The sequence below is a fragment of the Arachis ipaensis genome, chromosome B2 (genome assembly GCF_059453495.1).
Source record: "Arachis ipaensis isolate K30076 ecotype BB chromosome B2, ASM5945349v1, whole genome shotgun sequence".
Lineage (NCBI taxonomy): Eukaryota > Viridiplantae > Streptophyta > Magnoliopsida > Fabales > Fabaceae > Arachis > Arachis ipaensis.
This window is the reverse complement of record NC_142437.1, coordinates 94,850,617-94,870,175: the sequence shown is the minus strand read 5'-3', so window position 1 is coordinate 94,870,175 and position 19,559 is coordinate 94,850,617. Positions and strand designations below refer to the sequence as shown.

Sequence of the window (19,559 nt, the reverse complement as noted above, 5' to 3'; positions counted from 1 at the left end):
TCCTTTTCAGTTCTTAACTGAATTCTTGCAGATATGTGATACTGTTAAGACTAATGGAGTAGATCCTGAAGTCTACAGGCTCATGCTTTTCCCTTTTGCTGTAAGAGACAGAGCTAGATTATGGTTGGATTCTCAACCTAAAGACAGCCTGAACTCTTGGGATAAGCTAGTCACGGCTTTCTTAGCCAAGTACTTTCCTCCTCAAAAGCTGAGCAAGCTTAGAGCTGATGTTCAAACCTTCAGACAGAAAGAAGGTGAATCTCTCTATGAAGCTTGGGAAAGATACAAACAGTTGACCAAAAAGTGTCCTTCTGACATGCTTTCAGAATGGACCATCCTGGATATATTCTATGATGGTTTATCTGAGCTATCAAAGATGTCACTGGACACTTCTGCAGGTAGATCCATTCACCTAAAGAAAACGCCTGCAGAAGCTCAAGAACTCATTGACATGGTTGCTAATAACCAGTTCATGTACACTTCTGAAAGGAATCCTGTGAATAATGGGACGCCTATGAAGAAGGGAGTTCTTGAAGTTGATACTCTGAATGCCATATTGGCTCAGAATAAAATATTGACTCAGCAAGTCAATATGATCTCTCAGAGTCTGCATGGAATGCAAGCGGCATCCAACAGTACTCACGAGGCATCTTCTGAAGAAGAAGCTTATGATCCTGAGAACCCTGCAATAGCAGAGGTAAATTACTTAGGTGAACCTTATGGAAACACCTATAACTCAACATGGAGAAATCATCCAAATTTCTCATGGAAGGATCAAAAGCCCCAACAAGGCTTTAATAATGGTGGAAGAAACAGGTTTAACAATAATAAACCTTTTCCATCATCAACTCAGCAACAGACAGAGAACTCTGAACAAAATGCTTCTAATTTAGCAAATCTAGTCTCTGATCTATCTAAAGCCACTGTAAGTTTCATGAATGAAACAAGGTCTTCCATTAGAAATTTGGAAGCACAAGTGGGCCAGCTGAGTAAAAGGATCACTGAAATCCCTCCTAGTACTCTCCCAAGCAATACAGAAGAGAATCCAAAAGGAGAGTGCAAGGCCATTGACATAAGCGCCATGGCCGGACCTGTGAGGAGAGGAGAGGACGTGAATCCCAAGGAGGAAGACCTCCTGGGACGTCCAGTGGTCAATAAGGAGCTTCCCTCTGAGGAACCAAAGGACTCTGAGGCTCATCTAGAGACCATAGAGATTCCATTGAACCTCCTTATGCCCTTCATGAGCTCTGATGAGTATTCCTCTTCTGAAGAGAATGAGGATGTTACTGAAGAGCAAACTGCCAAGTTTCTTGGTGCAATCATGAAGCTGAATGCCAAATTGTTTGGCATTGATGCTTGGGAAGTTGAACCTCCCTTGTTCATCAATGAACTAAGTGATCTGGATCAACTGACATTGCCTCAGAAGAGACAGGATCCTGGAAAGTTCATAATACCCTGTACCATAGGCACCATGATCTTTAAGGCTCTGTGTGACCTTGGTTCAGGAATAAACCTCATGCCCCTCTCTGTAATAGAGAAACTGGGAATCTATGGGGTGCAAGCTGCTAAAATCTCACTAGAGATGGCAGACAGCTCAAGAAGACAGGCTTATGGACAAGTAGAAGATGTATTAGTAAAGGTTGAGGGCCTTTACATACCTACTGATTTCATAGTCCTGGATACTGGAAAGGAAGAGGATAAATCCATCATCCTAGGAAGACCTTTCCTGGCCACAGCAAGAGCTGTGATTGATGTTGACAGAGGTGAAATAGTCCTTCAATGGAATGAGAACTCCCTTGTATTCAAAACTCAAGGATCTCCCTCTGCAACCATGGAGAGGAAGCTTGAAAAGCTTCTCTCAAAGCAGAGTCAACCAGAGCCCCCACAGTCAAACTCTAAGTTTGGTGTTGGGAGGCCACAACCAAACTCTAAGTTTGGTGTTGAACTCCCATATCCAAACTCTAAGTTTGGTGTTGGAGAGTCTCAACAAAGCTCTGCACATCTATGAGGCTCCATGAGAGCTCACTGTCAAGCTATTGACATTAAAGAAGCGCTTGTTGGGAGGCAACCCAATGTTTATCTAATTCTTATTTTTATTGTTTTTCATGTTTTCTTAGGTTCATGATCATGTGGAGTCACAAAATAAATATAAAAATTGAAAACGGAATCAAAAACAGCAGAAGAAAAATCACACCCTGGAGGAGCATCTGTCTAGCGTTCAAACGCCAGAACAGAGCATAGTTCTGGCGCTGAACGCCCAGAATGGGAGCATCCTGGCGCTGAACGCCCAGAACAAGCATGGTTCTGGCGTTCAACGCCAGAAATGGCAGCAAAGGGGCGTCGAACGCCCAAAATGGGCACCAACCTGGCGCTGAACGCCCAGAGTTGTGTGCAAGGGCATTTTACATGCCTAAATTGGTGCAGGGATGTAAATGCCTTGACACCTCAGGATCTGTGGACCCCACAGGATCATCTCAGGATCTGTGGACCCCACAGGATCCCCACCTACCTCATCATCTCTCTTTCCATTCATGATCATCCCTTCTTTTTTTCCATTTACCACTCACATCCATACACCCACTACCTTCAAAATTCAACATCTCTCTCCCACCCAATCCCACCCATATGGCCGAATACACATTCCCATCCATCTCCTCCATATCTTCTTCTTATTCTTCTATTCTTTCTTCTTTTGCTCGAGGGCGAGCAATATTCTAAGTTTGGTGTGGTAAAAGCATAGCTTTTTTGTTTTTTTTCCATAACCATTGATGGCACCTAAGGCCAGAGAAACCTCTAGAAAGAGGAAAGGGAAGACAAAAGCTTCCATCAAGGGTCTATAGCTCAGTGGTAGAACATTTGACTGCAAATCAAGAGATCCCTGAGATACCTCAGGGGATACATTTTCTTCCACACAATTATTGGAAGCAACTAAGGGTGGAACATCAAGAGCACTCCATCATCCTTCATGAAATCAGAGAAGATCTAAAAGCAATAAAGGAGGAGTAGCAAAGACAAGGAAGAGACATAGAAGAGCTCAAGGACATCACTAAGGTGGATTCATTCCTTGTTCTTATTTCTTCTGTTTTTCGTTTTCTATGTTATGTGCTTATCTATGTTTGTGTCTTCATTACATGATCATTAGTAGTTAGTAACTATGTCTTAAAGTTATGAATGTCCTATGAATCCATCACCTCTCTTAAATGAAAAATGTTTTAATTCAAAAGAACAAGAAGTACATGAGTTTCGAATTTATCCTTGAACTTAGCTTAATTATATTGATGTGGTGACAATGCTTCTTGTTTTCTGAATGTATGCTTGAACAGTGCATATGTCTTTTGAAGTTGTTGTTTAAGAATGTTAAATATGTTGGCTCTTGAAAGAATGATGACTAGGAGACATGTTATTTGATAATCTGAAAAATCATAAAAATGATTCTTGAAGCAAGAAAAAGCAGCAAAGAACAAAGCTTGCAGAAAAAAAAAAGAAAAAAGAAAAAAAAAGGGGGCGAAAAAAAAAGAAAAAAAAAAACAGAAAGAAAAAGAAAAAGCAAGCAGAAAAAGCCAATAACCCTTAAAACCAAAAGGCAAGGGCAAATAAAAAGAATCCCAAGGCTTTGAGCATCAGTGGATAGGAGGGCCTAAAGGAATAAAATCCTGGTCTAAGCGGCTAAAACAAGCTGTCCCTAACCATGTGCTTGTGGCGTGTAGGTGTCAAGTGAAAACTTGAGACTGAGCGGTTAAAGTCAAGGTCCAAAGCAAAAAAAGAGTGTGCTTAAGAACCCTGGACACCTCTAATTGGGGACTTTAGCAAAGCTGAGTCACAATCTGAAAAGGTTCACCCAGTTATGTGTCTGTGGCATTTATGTATTCGGTGGTAATACTGGAAAACAAAGTGCTTAGGGCCACGGCCAAGACTCATAAAGAAGCTGTGTTCAAGAATCATCATACTGAACTAGGAGAGTCAATAACACTATTCGAAATCTGAAGTTCCTATAGATGCCAATCATTCTAAACCTCAATGGATAAAGTGAGATGCCAAAACTATTCAAGAGGCAAAAAGCTATAAGTCCCGCTCATATGATTGCAGCTATGTTTCATTGATTGTTTGGAATTTATAGTATATTCTCTTCTTTTTATCCTATTTGATTTTTAGTTGCTTGGGGACAAGCAACAATTTAAGTTTGGTGTTGTGATGAGCGGATAATTCATACGCTTTTTGACATTGTTTTTAATATGTTTTTAGTAGGATCTAGTTACTTTTAGGGATGTTTTCATTAGTTTTTATGTTAAATTCACATTTCTGGACTTTACTATGAGTTTGTGTGTTTTTCTGTGATTTCAGGTATTTTCTGGCTGAAATTGAGGGACTTGAGCAGAAATCAGATTCAGAGGTTGAAAAAGGACTGCTGATGCTGTTGGATTCTGACCTCCCTGCACTCAAAGTGGATTTTCTGGAGCTCGAGAACTCAAAATGGCGCGCTTCCAATTGCGTTGGAAAGTAGACATCCAGGGCTTTCCAGAAATATATAATAGTCCATACTTTGGCCAAGAATAGACGACGTAAACTGGCATTCAACGCCAGCTTTCTACCCAAATCTGGCGTCCAGCGCCAGAAAAGGATCCAAAACCAGAGTTGAACGCCCAAACTGGCACAGAAACTGGCGTTCAACTCCACAAATGGCCTCTGCACGTGCTATACTTAAGCTCAGCCCAAACACACACCAAGTGGGCCCCGGAAGTGGATTTATTCATCAATTACTTACTCATGTAAACCCTAGTGACTAGTTTATTATAAATAGGACCTCTTACTAGTCTTTTTGACCATCTTTGGATTACCTTATGATCCTTTGATCACGTTTTAGGGGGCTGGCCATCTCGGCCATGCCTGGACCTTCACTTATGTATTTTTAACGGTAGAGTTTCTACACTCCATAGATTAAGGTGTGGAGCTCTGCTGTTCCTCAAAGATTAATGCAAAGTACTACTGTTTTCTATTCAATTCTTCTTATTTCGCTTCTAAGATATCCATTCGCACCCAAGAACGTGATGAAGGTGATGATTATGTGTGACGTTCATCATCCTTCTCCCTTATGAACGCGTGCCTGACAAACACTTCTGTTCTACATGAATTAAGCTAGAATGAGTATCTCTTAGATCTCCTAACCAGAATCTTCGTGGCGTAAGCTAGAATGATGGCGGCATTCAAGAGAATCCGGAAGGTCTAAACCTTGTCTGTGGTATTCTGAGTAGGATTCAATGATTGAATGACTGTGACGAGCTTCAAACTCGCGAGTGCTGGGCGTTAGTGACAGACGCAAAAGGAGGGTGAATCCTATTCCAGCATGATCGGGAACCGACAGATGAATAGCCGTGCCGTGACAGGGTGCGTGAGCATATTATTCACTGAGAGGAGGGGATGTAGCCACTGACAACGGTGATGCCCTTGCATAAAGCCAGCCATGGAAAGGAGTAAGACTGATTGGATGAAGATAGCAGGAAAGCAGAGGTTCAGAGGAACGAAAGGCATCTCCATTCGCTTATCTGAAATTCCTACCAATGATTTACATAAGTATCTCTATCCCTATTTTATTATATTAAATTCGAAAACACCATTATCACTTTATATCTGCCTGACTGAGATTTACAAGGTGACCATAGCTTGCTTCATACCAACAATCTCCGTGGGATTCGACCCTTACTCACGTAAGGTATTACTTGGACGATCCAGTGCACTTGCTGGTTAGTTGTATCGAAGTTGTGACAATTACGTATTGAGATCAGAGCACCAAGTTGCTCACGTTGCCAGGGATTGTTTGAGCCTGGACATCACAATTTCGTGCACCACTTCACCTTGTGAAGGATAACTAAACAGGATAACCTTTAATTGTCAATTAATCCTGAGAGCATTCCAACAATAATAGGGATTCCAACTAATCAATTCCCAGTCAAGGCTTTTATTTACATTATTCAGATTCATCAATTTAAATTCCTGTTTGCCCAATTCAAATCTTTTTGAAAACCTCTAATTAATAGAATAGCACACTTTTTTGCAACTCGTTGGGAGACGACCTGGGATTCATACTCCCAGTATTTTAATTTCAATTTTCTGTGACACCTTTCTAAATTGATAGGCGGATTTCTGGTGAATTAAGAACTATACTTGCAACGTATATATTTTAACAATTTTTAATTCACTAATTTCTGCCTGCATCAATTTTTGGCGCCGTTGCCGGAGAGTTGCAATAGAGTGCTAAAGTTATTAATTAGAATTTATTTATTTGTATTTTATTTTATTTTGCTACTATGAGCTGCCCGTTTTTTTCATCAAATGACGCGTTCACTTCCTGATCCGCGCTTGCTAATATTCGATCCTGAAATTGAAAGGACTATTTCACGAATAAGGCGAGCTCGGCGTCGGTTAGTCCGCTCTGAGGGCGGATCTGAAAGTGAACTTGAGGAAGAAACCAGCTCCCGTTTTACTGATTCGGTTGATTCACGTGCAGAAGACATGGCGGAACCTAGGAGAGTTACCATCCAGGAGGAAGGAGCCCCTAATTTTACAATGCAACCGTTTCAAACGCATCACCCAGCGGTGGCTACAGATTTCGAAATAAAGACTGCACTGCTCAATTTGATGCCCAAGTTTCATGGCTTACCTGCTCAAGAGCCTATCAAGCACCTGAGAGATTTCCAGACAGCCTGTTCTACTGTCAGGCGAGATGGTACAGATGAAACTTCAATTCTGCTGAAAGCTTTCCCGTTTTCTCTTGAGGAAAAAGCAAGAGAGTGGTACTACACTCAACCCCTAGCAAATGTATCCAACTGGGATACGCTCAGAAAAGAGTTTTTGGAGAAATTCTTTCCATCTGAAGTTACTGATAAACTGAGGAAAGACATTTCCACGATTGTTCAAGATGACAACAAGACTCTCTTTGAATACTGGGAGCGCTTCAATAATCTTTTGGAAGCATGCCCCCACCACATGATCGACAAGATAGTGTTGCTCAGCTATATCACACAGGGTATGAGGCCCCAAGATAAGACCACATTGGAAAGTGCTAGCAATGGGTCTATGAAGAAGTACAAGACCACTGATGAGGCATGGAAATTGATCAGTGACTTAGCTGAATCTACTAGGAACCACAGACAGAAGCAAGGCCGTTCAAAAGCCATTGCAGAAGTATCCTCTAGCAGAGAGACTGCTGCTCTAACTCAGAGTATCTGTGAAATGACCAACTTGCTGAAGCAGATGCAATTGAATCAACAACAAGTTCAGCAAGCTCAACCTCCTTCATCACGGCAAAACCAACAGTTAATCCCATAGAGAGTTTGCGGAATTTGTGCTGATTATAGCCATTATACTTATGAATGCCCGCAACTCCAACAGGAAGACAACATGGTGGCATCCACCCATAACTTCTATGATCGCCCCAACCAAGGGTACAATCAAGGTGGAAATAATAACCATGGATGGCAGGACAATTCTAACCAGAATTAGAGGGACAACAATAATAGAAGAGGCAGAGATAATCAGGGAAATCAGAGGTGGAATAATAACAACAACAGGCAGCAGAACCAACCTTACAAAGCACCTCACCTGAGGTAGTCCCAAGGACCACAGAATACCCAACAGCAGACCTCTCAATTTACTCACCCTTCTTCATCTCCTAATGAAGAGCTACTAAAATTTTTTGAGTGAAGTCAACAGACCATGGAAAATAACATTAATGCCAGTCTGAATGGTCTGACCGCTACTCTGCAAGCTCTTGTGTCACAGATTGGATCAATGCAAAATTCCAATAACCAACCTTCAAGTTCCACTGGAATTCCCTCTCAACCATTACCCAATTCGAAGGGGGGCATTAATGCCGTCACCCTAAGGTCCGAAACCACACTGCAGGAGAGGAATTAGGAGGAGCCAAGCCCACCAGAGCACGTCTCAGCTGAAGAGGTCGTAGAAATAGAAGATGTTGAAAAGGAAGAGGGCATATAGGACATAACTGAAAAAGAAGAAGTCCAACCACAGGAGGAAGCACCAAGAGGCACAGACACTGCAGAAAATACCACTCCCATTCCGTTTCCACAACTTGCAAGGAAGCCCAGGAAGCAACTGGAACCCGATCCCAAAATGGTAGAAATATTCAAAAAGGTTGAGGTAACCGTTCCTCTTTTTGATGTTATTCAACAAGTACCTAAATATGCAAAGTTTCTAAAAGATTTATGTATACATAAAGACAAAATTAATGAATTAGAAATTATTCCTTTAGGTAGTTCCATATCTGTTTTAATGGGGGGATTACCTGAAAAGTGTAGTGACCCAGGTCCTTGTATAGTTAGTTGTACTATTGGTGGAGTAGTAATTTATGATTGCATGTGTTATTTAGGAGCCTGTGTCAGTATAATGCTTTGTCTATATATGATATTTTGAGGCTCCCTCCCTTAAAAAGGTCGGCAGCTCATTTTGTGTTAGCAGATAAAAGCATTATTACAGTGGCTGGAGTTGCTGAAGATGTTTTAGTGAACATTAAAGGGCTTACATTTCTCACTGAATTTTATATCTTGGAGATGCCCCATAATGACTCAGATAAGCCATCATCAATCCTACTTGGAAGACCATTCCTGAAGACATCAAAATTCAAATTGGATGCTTTTTCAGGAACATACTCTTTTGAAATAGATGGCCGAATAGTAATCTTCAATCTGAATGGAGTCATAAACAACCCTCCAGAAGATCATTCTATCTTCCAGTGTGATGTCATAGATAAAACTGTAGCTGAAGTTCACAAGGAAGAGTTAGAAGAGAAGCACATTGGACAAGGTCCAAGTGTGGGGACCCTCTTGACTGACAATGAGGGCACCTCAGCATTTTCACAAGCTCCAGACAATCCAGAGCCTACCCATGATCAAAAGTTGGAATTAAAACCTCTTCCTCCACATCTCAAATATGCTTATCTTGAAGATGAGCAGAAGTTCCCCGTTATCATTGCACGGGAACTCACTTCCCAACAAGAAGAGCAGTTACTTGATGTACTGAGGAGGCATAAGAAAGCAATTGGGTGGAGTTTGGAAGACATAGTAGGCATCAACCCTCAAGTATGTGAGCACAGAATATTTTTAGAAGAGGGAGCAAGACCTGTCCGTCAACCCCAAAGAAGATTGAATCCCACTATCTTGGAAGTTGTCAAAAAGGAAGTGACCAGACTATTGGAAGCAGGTATCATCTATCCCATCTCAGACAGTGAATGGGTTAGCCCAGTACAAGTGGTGCCCAAGAAGTCTGGAGTCACTACAGTAAAGAATGAGCATGGAGAGCTCATAGCAACTAGGGATGGCAAAATTCCCCGAGACGCGGGGATCCCTGCGGGGACTGCCCCGAATGGGGATCCGATTGTGGGGAATTTTCCCCGCGGGGATGGGGATGGGGGACAAAATTCTCCCGAAGCAGGCGCGGGGACCCGAGCGGGGATCCCTGCCCCGCCCCCGCTATTCCCTGAAGTTTATGAATTCCTTGAATTATCCTTAATAGTTTATTTCTCATATATGTTTTTTAGTCATTTCTCTCACACACATATATATAGAAACCCAAAACTCCTAATCTTTATTTGCATAACATCTCTTCAATTCAAAGATCCCTAAAGCTGTCCATACTCCATCCAACCTCTCTGCAGCCACCCCCTCGTCACCTTTCTCACCGCATCGTCACACCTCACCGTGCCATCATCCTTACCGCATCGTAATTTCTATTTGCGGCGTTCCTTTAAGTAACTCTGCCGTCGTGTCTATTCTCCTCTCTGTTGTCGCGTCTCCCACCTTGTCCACTGCTTTTTTCTTTGGCTCGTCGTTGCGTCTCCCCATTGCGTTATTTCAAAAGAAGTCACCATCGTGTTATTTAGACTTTTGTATAAAATCTTGCAGTTTTTGTATAAGATAGATACTTGTAGCTCTATTAATATGGAAATTAAAAATTAGTTAGAACTATTATGTAGATGGGGAATGGGGTCCCCGCGGGGAATGGGGCTCCGTGGGGAATGGGGATGGGGAGCAATTTTCCCCCACGGCGGGGAATAGGGCGGGGATGGGGAGTAAATCTGAGGGCGGGGATGGGGAGTAGGGAGGCATCCTCCGCCCCCGCCCTGCCCCATTGACATCCCTAATAGCAACTAGAGTTTAGAATGCTTGAAGAGTCTGCATTGATTACAGGCGTCTCAACCAAGCTACCCGTAAGGATCACTACCCACTTCCATTCATTGATCAAATGCTGGATCGCCTGTCAGGTAAATCACATTATTGCTTTTTGGATGGTTACACAGGTTATTTCCAGATTCATATAGCTCTTGAGGATCAGGAAAAGACCACTTTTACATGTCCTTTTGGGACTTATGCTTACAAGAGAATGCCCTTTGGCTTGTGCAATGCACCAGCTACTTTCCAAAGGTGTATGATGAGTCTTTTCTCTGATCTTATTGAGGACTGTATGGAGATTTTTATGGATGATTTTAGCGTTTATGGTGATTCTTTTAGCCTTTGCTTAGATGGATTATCTAGAGTATTAGATAGATGTGTTAATATAAACCTTGTATTAAATTTTGAAAAATGTCATTTTATGGTGAAACAAGGGATTGTATTAGGACATGTGGTATCTAATACTAGCATTTCTGTAGACCCAGCAAAGGTGAATGTTATTCTAGTTTACCTTACCCCTCTTCTGTGAGGGAAGTCCGTTCGTTCCTGGGCCATGCAGGTTTTTACAGGAGATTTATTAAGGACTTTAGTAAGGTAGCACTTCCCTTATCCAGATTACTACAGAAGGATATTGAGTTCGAGTTTAGTGAAGATTGCAAGCAAGCGTTTGATAAGCTGAAGGCCGCCCTGACTCAAGCTCCAATTGTGAGAGGACCAGACTGGAGCCAGCCGTTTGAAATCATGTGTGATGCTTCCAACCATGCAGTAGGAGCAGCGCTGGCTCAGCGCGAAGGTAAGGATCCTTTTGTTATTGCTTACGCGTCTAAGACTTTAGACGCTGCCAAGTCCAATTATACTACTACTGAGAAAGAGCTTCTTGCTATTGTTTTTGCTCTGGATAAATTCCGAGCTTATTTACTTGGTACTAGAGTAGTAGTGTATTCGGACCATGCAGCTTTAAAGTATCTATTATCTAAAAAGGAATCCAAATCAAGGCTCATATGTTGGATACTGCTATTACAAGAATTTGATTTAGAAATAAAGGATAGGAATGGTAACCAGAATTTAGTGGCAGACCACTTGAGTCACCTTGAGCACATTAAGGATGATTCTGCTTCTATAGATAATAATTTTCCATTTGATAACCTGCAAGGAGTATCTGAGGTATCTCCCTGGTATGCACCTGTAGCTAATTATCTAGTTAGCCGTACATTTCCTCCTAACTTTTCTAAGCATCAAAGAGACAAGCTGAAAAGCGAGTCTAAATATTATATATGGGATGACCCATATTTATGGAGATATGGCGCTGATCAGGTAATTAGACGGTGTGTGCCTCAATCGGAATTCCAGTCCATCTTAGAGGCCTGTCACTCATCTGAGAGTGGAGGACATTTTGGCCCTCAAAGAATTGCTAGAAAAATCTTGGACTGTGGATTCTGGTGGCCTACTCTTTTTAGAGACGCTGCTGAATTTTGTAAATCTTGCCCCCCATGCCAAAAATTTGGTAATATATCCAGGAGGGATGAGATGCCTCAACAAATTATGCTTTTCTGTGAAATTTTTTATGTTTGGGGCATTGACTTCATGGGTCCATTTCCAAATTCTAATGGTTATTTTTATATATTATTAGCTGTGGACTACGTTTCCAAATGGGTGGAAGCAATTCCTACTCGCACTGATGATGCTAAAACTGTTATTTCCTTTGTGAGAAACCACATTATTTGTCGCTTTGGATCACCACGAGCAATCGTGAGCGATCAAGGCACCCATTTTTGTAACAGGAGACTAACAGGATTAATGAAGAGGAATGGAATAATTCATAAGGCTGCAACAGCATACCATCCTCAGACCAATGGGCAAGCTGAGGTATCGAACAGATAGATAAAGCGTATCTTGCAGAAGATAGTTAAACCTCATAGAAAAGACTGGAGCACCAGGCTATAAGATGCACTCTGGGCATACAGAACAGCATACAAAACACCCATTGGGATGAGTCCATTTCGCTTAGTTTATGGAAAAGCTTGTCATCTCCCTGTTGAGGTAGAGCACAAAGCCTTTTGGGCAGTCAAGGAGTGCAACATGGGGATGGAGAACGCCGGAGATGAAAGGAAGTTGCAACTGCAAGAACTGGAAAGCCTTCGCCTAGAAGCTTATGAGAACTCAAGACTATACAAGGAAAAGATGAAGGCTGCACATGATCAGCACATCAAGAGGAAAGAGTTCCAACCTGGGGATTTAGTCCTCCTTTACAAATCTCGTCTGAGGCTCATGCCAGACAAGTTGAGATCCAGATGGGAAGGTCCATACAGAGTAGAGAAGGCCGAACCGTACGGAGTTTATCACCTAAGTCATCCTTCAAGTTCTGAACTTATCAAAGTTAATGGACAACGCCTAAAGCTATACTATGGCGAGAAGATGCAGAAAAACAAGGAGCTTGAGATCTTCCTCTTGGAAGATCCCCACATAGCAGAAGATTGAGCTAGTGGAGCGTCCAACTTACGGACGTTAAAGCAAAGTGCTAGGTGGGAGACAACCCACCATGGTATGATCGTTCTTTTCTTTATTTTTAGTTTTTCATATTCAATAACTCTTCTCTTTATCAGTACTTTCGTGCATCTGCATCTGCATATTTAAAAAAAAAAAAGAAGAGAGGAAGGTGCCACGCGACGCGACTGCGTCAGCGACGCGTCCGCGTGGCAAGGAGAGGGGAGAAAAATAAAAAACAAACAGAGAGTCATGTTGGAGCGTAGCTGGAGGAGTGCCAGTGGCACAAATCAGCCCACGCGACCGCGTCGCCGACGCGTCCGCGTCGTATGGGCATAATGACCTCCCACGCGACCGCGTGCCCCACGCAACCGCGTGCCCTGATTTTCGACGTAGAAAGAGTGCACAGCTGAAAGTTGTGCTAGAGTGGTGCTGGACTGGCGCTGGACGCGCAATCTCCCTCACGCGAACGCGTGCCCCCATGCAGCCGCGTCGTACCCCATAAACTGCCCACTCACGCGATCGCATGCCCCATGCGATCGCGTCACCTAAAATTTGGCATTTAATGATTTTAAACAGAGAGTTGTGCGAGTGCGAGGCAACCCTCGCGCCACTGGCACAAACTGGGTCACGCGACCGCATGACCGATGCGACCGCGTCCCTCACCTTAAGCGCAAGTCACGCGATCGCGTGCCCCATGCGATCGCGTCACTTGCGCCGCACAGCTCAACCTAATTTTTCCAATTATCATATCTTTTTCTTCTCCAAATCCTACTTTTTCTTTTCCCTCCTTATCTCTTCCTCCTCCCCTCTTCCTTCTATCTCACCTTTCACTCTCTCTCCCTCACCTCCATTAACAAGGTTTTATCTTCTTCTTCATCCTTCTCTTTTCTATCATTCTTCTTATTTTATATGTTATTTTCTTTTCTTTTCTTTTTTCTTCATTATTCATATTTTCTTCCTTCTTCTTTCCTTTTTACATGGTGTTAGAATTTTATTTGAGTCATTATTTTTCATTATATACTTGTGGATTGTTGCAAATTGTTTGACAATTATATATTATTTTCTTTAAAGGGTTGCTTGCATGTTCACTTTAATACTTTCTATACCTTCTTCACCATGCATGCTATGTGTTTGTGAAAAAGCCCATGTGGCATTATGCACTTCTCTATGTTATTCTACTATTCAATGCTTGCTTTTCACAAATTCCCTTTACTATTATATTAATTGAATTTAATTGTCAATACAAACGTGATGGTTTGTTACAAAGTAATGCTTGGTCTATGCTACTCATGCCCTTTGCCGGCATGCCAATAAACACCTTGCATTCACTTGTCATCATATGCACTAACTATTTTCCATTAATGATCTTTTACATGTACTCATGAGCGTGTGTTGACATCATTTACCTTTTAATATGCATTTACAACCATCCTTTTTCGTTCTCTTCATTGCTATATATCTCTTTAAATTCAATCTACTCTCTCTTCCCTTTTCAGGATGGCCACCAAGAAAGGAAAAGAGAAAGCTACTCCCAAACCACCATCAAGAAGAGGAACTAAAAGAGCACTAATGGCAGATCCTTCTTCAACTGCAGTCAAGCCCTCAACAAAAAGAGTTAAGAGGATTATCAAGGTTGATGAAAAGGAGAAAGCCTTTCCAGCAAGGACACTGCGCGATTTCCAAATCGCTACTGTGAGCAGATGTTTTCTATTCTAGCTGAAAGGAGTTACAACAACGAACACTTTCTTATCCTTCCGCCCAATATTGCTACTTTTGTTGAGCCACAAATTGAACGAAGACAATGGGGTTTCCTACAGAGACAACAGAAGCAGGTCAATCTTTCTTGGGTAGTCGAGTTCTACTCTAACTTCTACCTGCCTACCCTGCAGTCTGTCTTTGTCCGTCAGAAGCAAGTCCTCATTACAGAAGAGGCTATTCAACAAGCTTTGAATCTTCCCCCTATTCCAGAAGGATTGGACGCCTTTCAAGAAGCTGCACTCAAGCGCCAGATGTACCAATTTGACTGGGAAGCTGTTCTCAGAATTATCGCACTACCTGGCAGCCGTTGGATCTACGGATACCATCGTACCCGCCCTAAGGGAATATCAGCTTCAGCACTTACCTTGGAGGCTTGCGTATGGGCACAGATCATGTCCCATTACGTCTTTTCGAGCACTCACGAGTCCTCCTTCACTGCAGACATGGCCGTTCTACTATGGTGCATCCTTACAGACCAGCCTCTGAATCTACCAAGACATATCCGGAATGCCATGGGACACGTACAAATTACGGGCAACTTACCTTTTCCTGCCTTGGTCTCAGATCTTGTCTCAGCAGTCGGAGTCTCCTACAGAGCTGGAGACACCAAAGCCATGCTTCCACAGGATGATCAGTATGTCCCCAATGGGAAGTACCTTAGACTTTCAGCAGCCACTACAAGCCTTCCCACTGTTCGGTTGAAGATATTCCTTCTTCAACACCACAAGCACCTACAACAGATGAACTGCTCTAGCAGATAATCAAAAGATTGGATCGGCAAGAACAGAAAGCGAAGTTAAGAGAGCACCGTAACGAGCACCGATTCAAACACCTCAAGGAGCTACTCAAGGGACACTTCAAGGACTCAGACACCCCAGACTCCACTTCTTTTACCAGCACAGGGAGCCATGATGGTCCCGACTGTGGAGATACTGCTACCAGTCCACCCCTGTTCCTGACAGATGGCACCGAAGACGGTGCAAAGCCTTAAGTGTGGGGAGGTCGGTCAGTACCTGACTTCCAGAGATAATTTCTCTTCCCTAGCACCAATAAATTAGGATATTTTAGTTAGTTTTTCTTTCTTTTATAGAATAGGATAAATTGCATAGTAATAGGTTAGTTGCATGCATGCTCTACTTGATTGAAAAGACAATAAGTTTCTTCTAAGACTCTATCTTTGGAACAAAATTTCACTAATTTAAAAAAAAAAACATTTTTTATGATAAATTTGCTTGAAGTTGTATTTGGAACATGATGTTTGAGCTAAAGAACACACAACCTGTGAGATTTGAGCCTTTATGAATGGTTACATTATTTAACCATAATTATTTTATTCTTGTGTGTTTACTTCTCTATGATTCTAATCTATATTTTGTTTTATCTTATATGTCCAATATTTATTATATTTGTATGCTTGCATATGATTGAGGCCATTATTTGTTTAAACTCACTTATCCAAATTAAGCCTACCCTTTTTCAACTACCTTTGTTAACCACTTTGAGCCTTTAATTCCCATTTGTTCTATATTTCACCACATTACTAGCCTTAAGCGGAAAAACAATTGTATATCCCAAATTGAATCTTTGGTTAGCTTGAGATAGAATTGTGTGTGCTAATTAAATATGGGAAATTGTGGGAACAAAAGTTATTAAGGGAATGTGTCATGATAATTTAATGAAAATTTGGATACCTACTCATGTGAAACTATAAGAATTAAAAATCTATGTGCATTGATAAGCTATGTTTATTTTTGCTTCTATTTAAAAAAAATTAATAAATAAATGAATAAGGGGACAAAATTACCCCAATGCTGAATTGAGAATTCAAAGATCAATGCACATATGATAAAAAAAATTAAAATAAAAAGTTGATACATGAGTATGGAATGTAAAAGGGAAATTTTGGGTAGCTAGGTATGAATTCTAAGGTTATGCAAGTTATATAGGTTAGGTTGAAGCTTGGGTTAATTAAAGATTCAATTTATAAGTTCACTTGACCATACATGTATCCCTACCTACCTTGGCCCCATTACAACCTTGAAAAGACCTCATAATATTTGCATTGGTATATTAACTGTTGTTGATTGGTTAGGAGAAGAACAAAAGTTAGAGAGCATGATTAGAGAAGGATAGAGTGATTACCCTATACAATAGAGAGATTAGAGCGTACATACATCATCAGTGAGGGTTCAATGCTTGAATTTTCATGTTCCCTGCTTTCATAAGCTATCTTCTTGCACTTTTATCTGTCTTACTGTATAATGATAGAATTAGTGGAATTTGATTTGTAATTATTTTGAAGAGCTTCTTTACTTTTGATCAAGTGGACAGGAATCATATAGTTGCATTCATATATATAGGATTGCATTGCATTGCATGAGTTTCTGCATGTTCATACTTGTTTACTTTATCTCCTTCAATTAAGCATGAGGACATGCTAATGTTTAAGTGTGGGAAGGTTGATAAACCACTATTTTATGATTTATATTGTGTTTAATTGTGTGGTTTTATCATGATCCTTACCCACTTATTCATTAAAATAGCATGCATTTATATTTCCTTCCTAAAATTATTACATGATTAAAAACTGCTTCCTAGAGACTTTTAATTATGCATTTTAATTCTCATTTATTCCATTCGATGCCGTGATCTGTGTGTTAAGCGTTTCAGGCTTTATAGGGCATGAATGAGTTGGAGATTGGAAAGGAAGCTAGCAAAAAAATGGAAGGAACACAAGAAATTGAGGAGATAACCAGCGAGAAGTGACGCGGCTGCATGGCTCATGCGACCGCGCGAAAGAGGAGAAATCGCAGTGACGCGGCGGACTGGAAAAGCACGAGCGACGCGGAGGCGTGGACGACGTGAACGCGTGGCGAGGAAAAGCGCGAATGACGCGTCCGCATGGATGACGCGATCGCGTGGCATGCGCGATCTGCATAATTTGCAGAATCGCTGGGGGCAATTTTGGACCCTATTTTGACCCAATTTTTGGCCCAGAACAGCAGACTAAAGCCAGAAAACATGCAGAAACCAAGGACAACATTCATTCTACACAGTTTTTAGTTTTTAGATCTAGTTTTTTATTCCTCCTCTAGGTTTTCTCTCTACACATTCATAGTTCTTAGGATTTTAGTTTCTCTTACTTTTTTTGGCATTGGAACACTGAGAAGAGTTATTACCTCATCAAGACTTCGTCATTCTAGTTCGTTTTCTTTACTTGGTTACTCTTCCATGTTCTTTGCTTTGTTAATTTTACCATTGGAATATTCTTAGGATTATTTAATACAAGGATCACTTTTATTTTTAATTGACTATTTTAATTTTTATTTACAATGTCTTTCTTTAATTCCTTTTCATATGCTATGAATTTTACCTTTACAATGAGTGAGTAGTTCCCTAACTTAATGGGGAATTGATTGAAAGGAACCTTTGAGTTGGAAGGCTTGAAAGAAAAATTGTAATTGGGTTTATGGTTGGATTACCTCCTAATCACTAACACCAATCTCTTTTAATTAAGTGGATTGCAACTTGTGAATGGACATAGCATTCCAACTTGTTTGACTTTCCTTCACCTAGTGAAGGATAACTAAATAGGATAACCTTTAATTATCAATTAATCCTGAGAGCATTCCAACAATAATAGGGATTCCAACTAATCAATTCCCAGTCAAGGCTTTTATTTACATTATTCAGATTCATCAATTTAAATTCCTGTTTGCCCAATTCAAATCTTTTTGAAAACCTCTGATTAATAGAATAGCACACTTTTCTGCAACTCGTTGGGAGACGACCTGGGATTCATACTCCCAGTATTTTAATTTCAATTTTTTGTGACACCTTTCTAAATTGATAGGCGGATTTCTGGCGAATTAAGAACTATACTTACAACGTATATATTTTAACAATTTTTAATTCGCTAATTTCTGCCCGCATCAGGGTGCTAGCACGCCTTGTGCGAGCGAACAAAATTGCAAAATTTGGTACTTGTGCATATGCACACCCCTATGTGTACGCACACTTTTTGAAAATCTCCCTGGGCGTGCGCATGCACATGCCCTGTTTTTCAATTAAAACTTTGTTTTCAACTATTTCACATTCCAAACAAGCTTGTAAGCTTCTGTGACACCATTTTAAGACTCTTCGGCTTATTTTTGGGTATCAAAACATGGGAAAAGTCTTAAGTGGAATTAATTGGTATTTATTTCGAAAAGTTAGAGAACGGATGCTTAGGTTTTTGGTGTACTAAGGATGGGTCTGGTGAAATAAGAAGGGAGAAAGATACCTGAATTGAGAAATTGATGAACTAATAAGTTCGGAATGGAAATGTTGAATTAACAGTGGTTGAAATGAGTAAAGGACTCATGATGAAATGATGGATCCATGATGTACTGAAAATGTTTTCTGAATGTTTTATATTGAGATTGTTGAGACGCTATGCGCCTGGCAGGGACAGTGGTTAATCCCTCCTGTCGAGGTAGCGGCGGCGGCATAAGGATGGTGGTTAATCCCGCTTACATTGAGATGTGAGGTCTGTGGTAAGAGTATCCCACTCGCATCCCTTCGGATCACTAGAGTGTGCAGGCACAAAATCCTGGACGGTGTTCCGAGCACCATATCTCGGGGGTTCCCAATTATGATTCCGAAGGGCGACATATCCATGGAGATGTGTCGGGTTGGTAGTTGAACCGACAATGTGATATCATAGCCAGTAAGACAGGCATTCATCATATGCATCTTCTATCTGTTTGTATGCCTTGCCAACTTGTAATTGCTTGCCTATTTGTATAACATGTCTAATTGCCTACTTGAATTATTTGCTTTATATGCCTATACTTGTGTCTTACTTGCATTGATATTAATTGTACCTTTACTAGGATTCAGGAGGTTCGGAAAGCGGTGGCGATGGGATCGCATGGAGGATAGGTTGGTGAAGGCTGTGGGACAGCGGAGAGTTGTTAGTTAGAGAATCCACTAAGTTAGATTACCCTTTTATTATATTATGGATTAAGTTATGCTTTATTGTTTTAGTTATGCTTTAAGATGAATCTTGTGATGGATATGAAGTTCTAGGATTGCCTCTGGCATCTCGGAGTCTTATATCTTACATCAGTGGGCACTGTTACCATACTGAGA

General features: G+C 41.1%; 1 non-coding gene across 1 annotated transcript; it reads right to left on the bottom strand.

Moving 5' to 3' along the window:
• Positions 1-214: 214 nt before the first annotated feature.
• On the bottom strand, positions 215-322 carry LOC148574897 (small nucleolar RNA R71). The gene has a single exon (XR_015906368.1). It is a non-coding gene; the product is annotated as a small nucleolar RNA R71 (small nucleolar RNA).
• Positions 323-19,559: the final 19,237 nt, after the last annotated feature.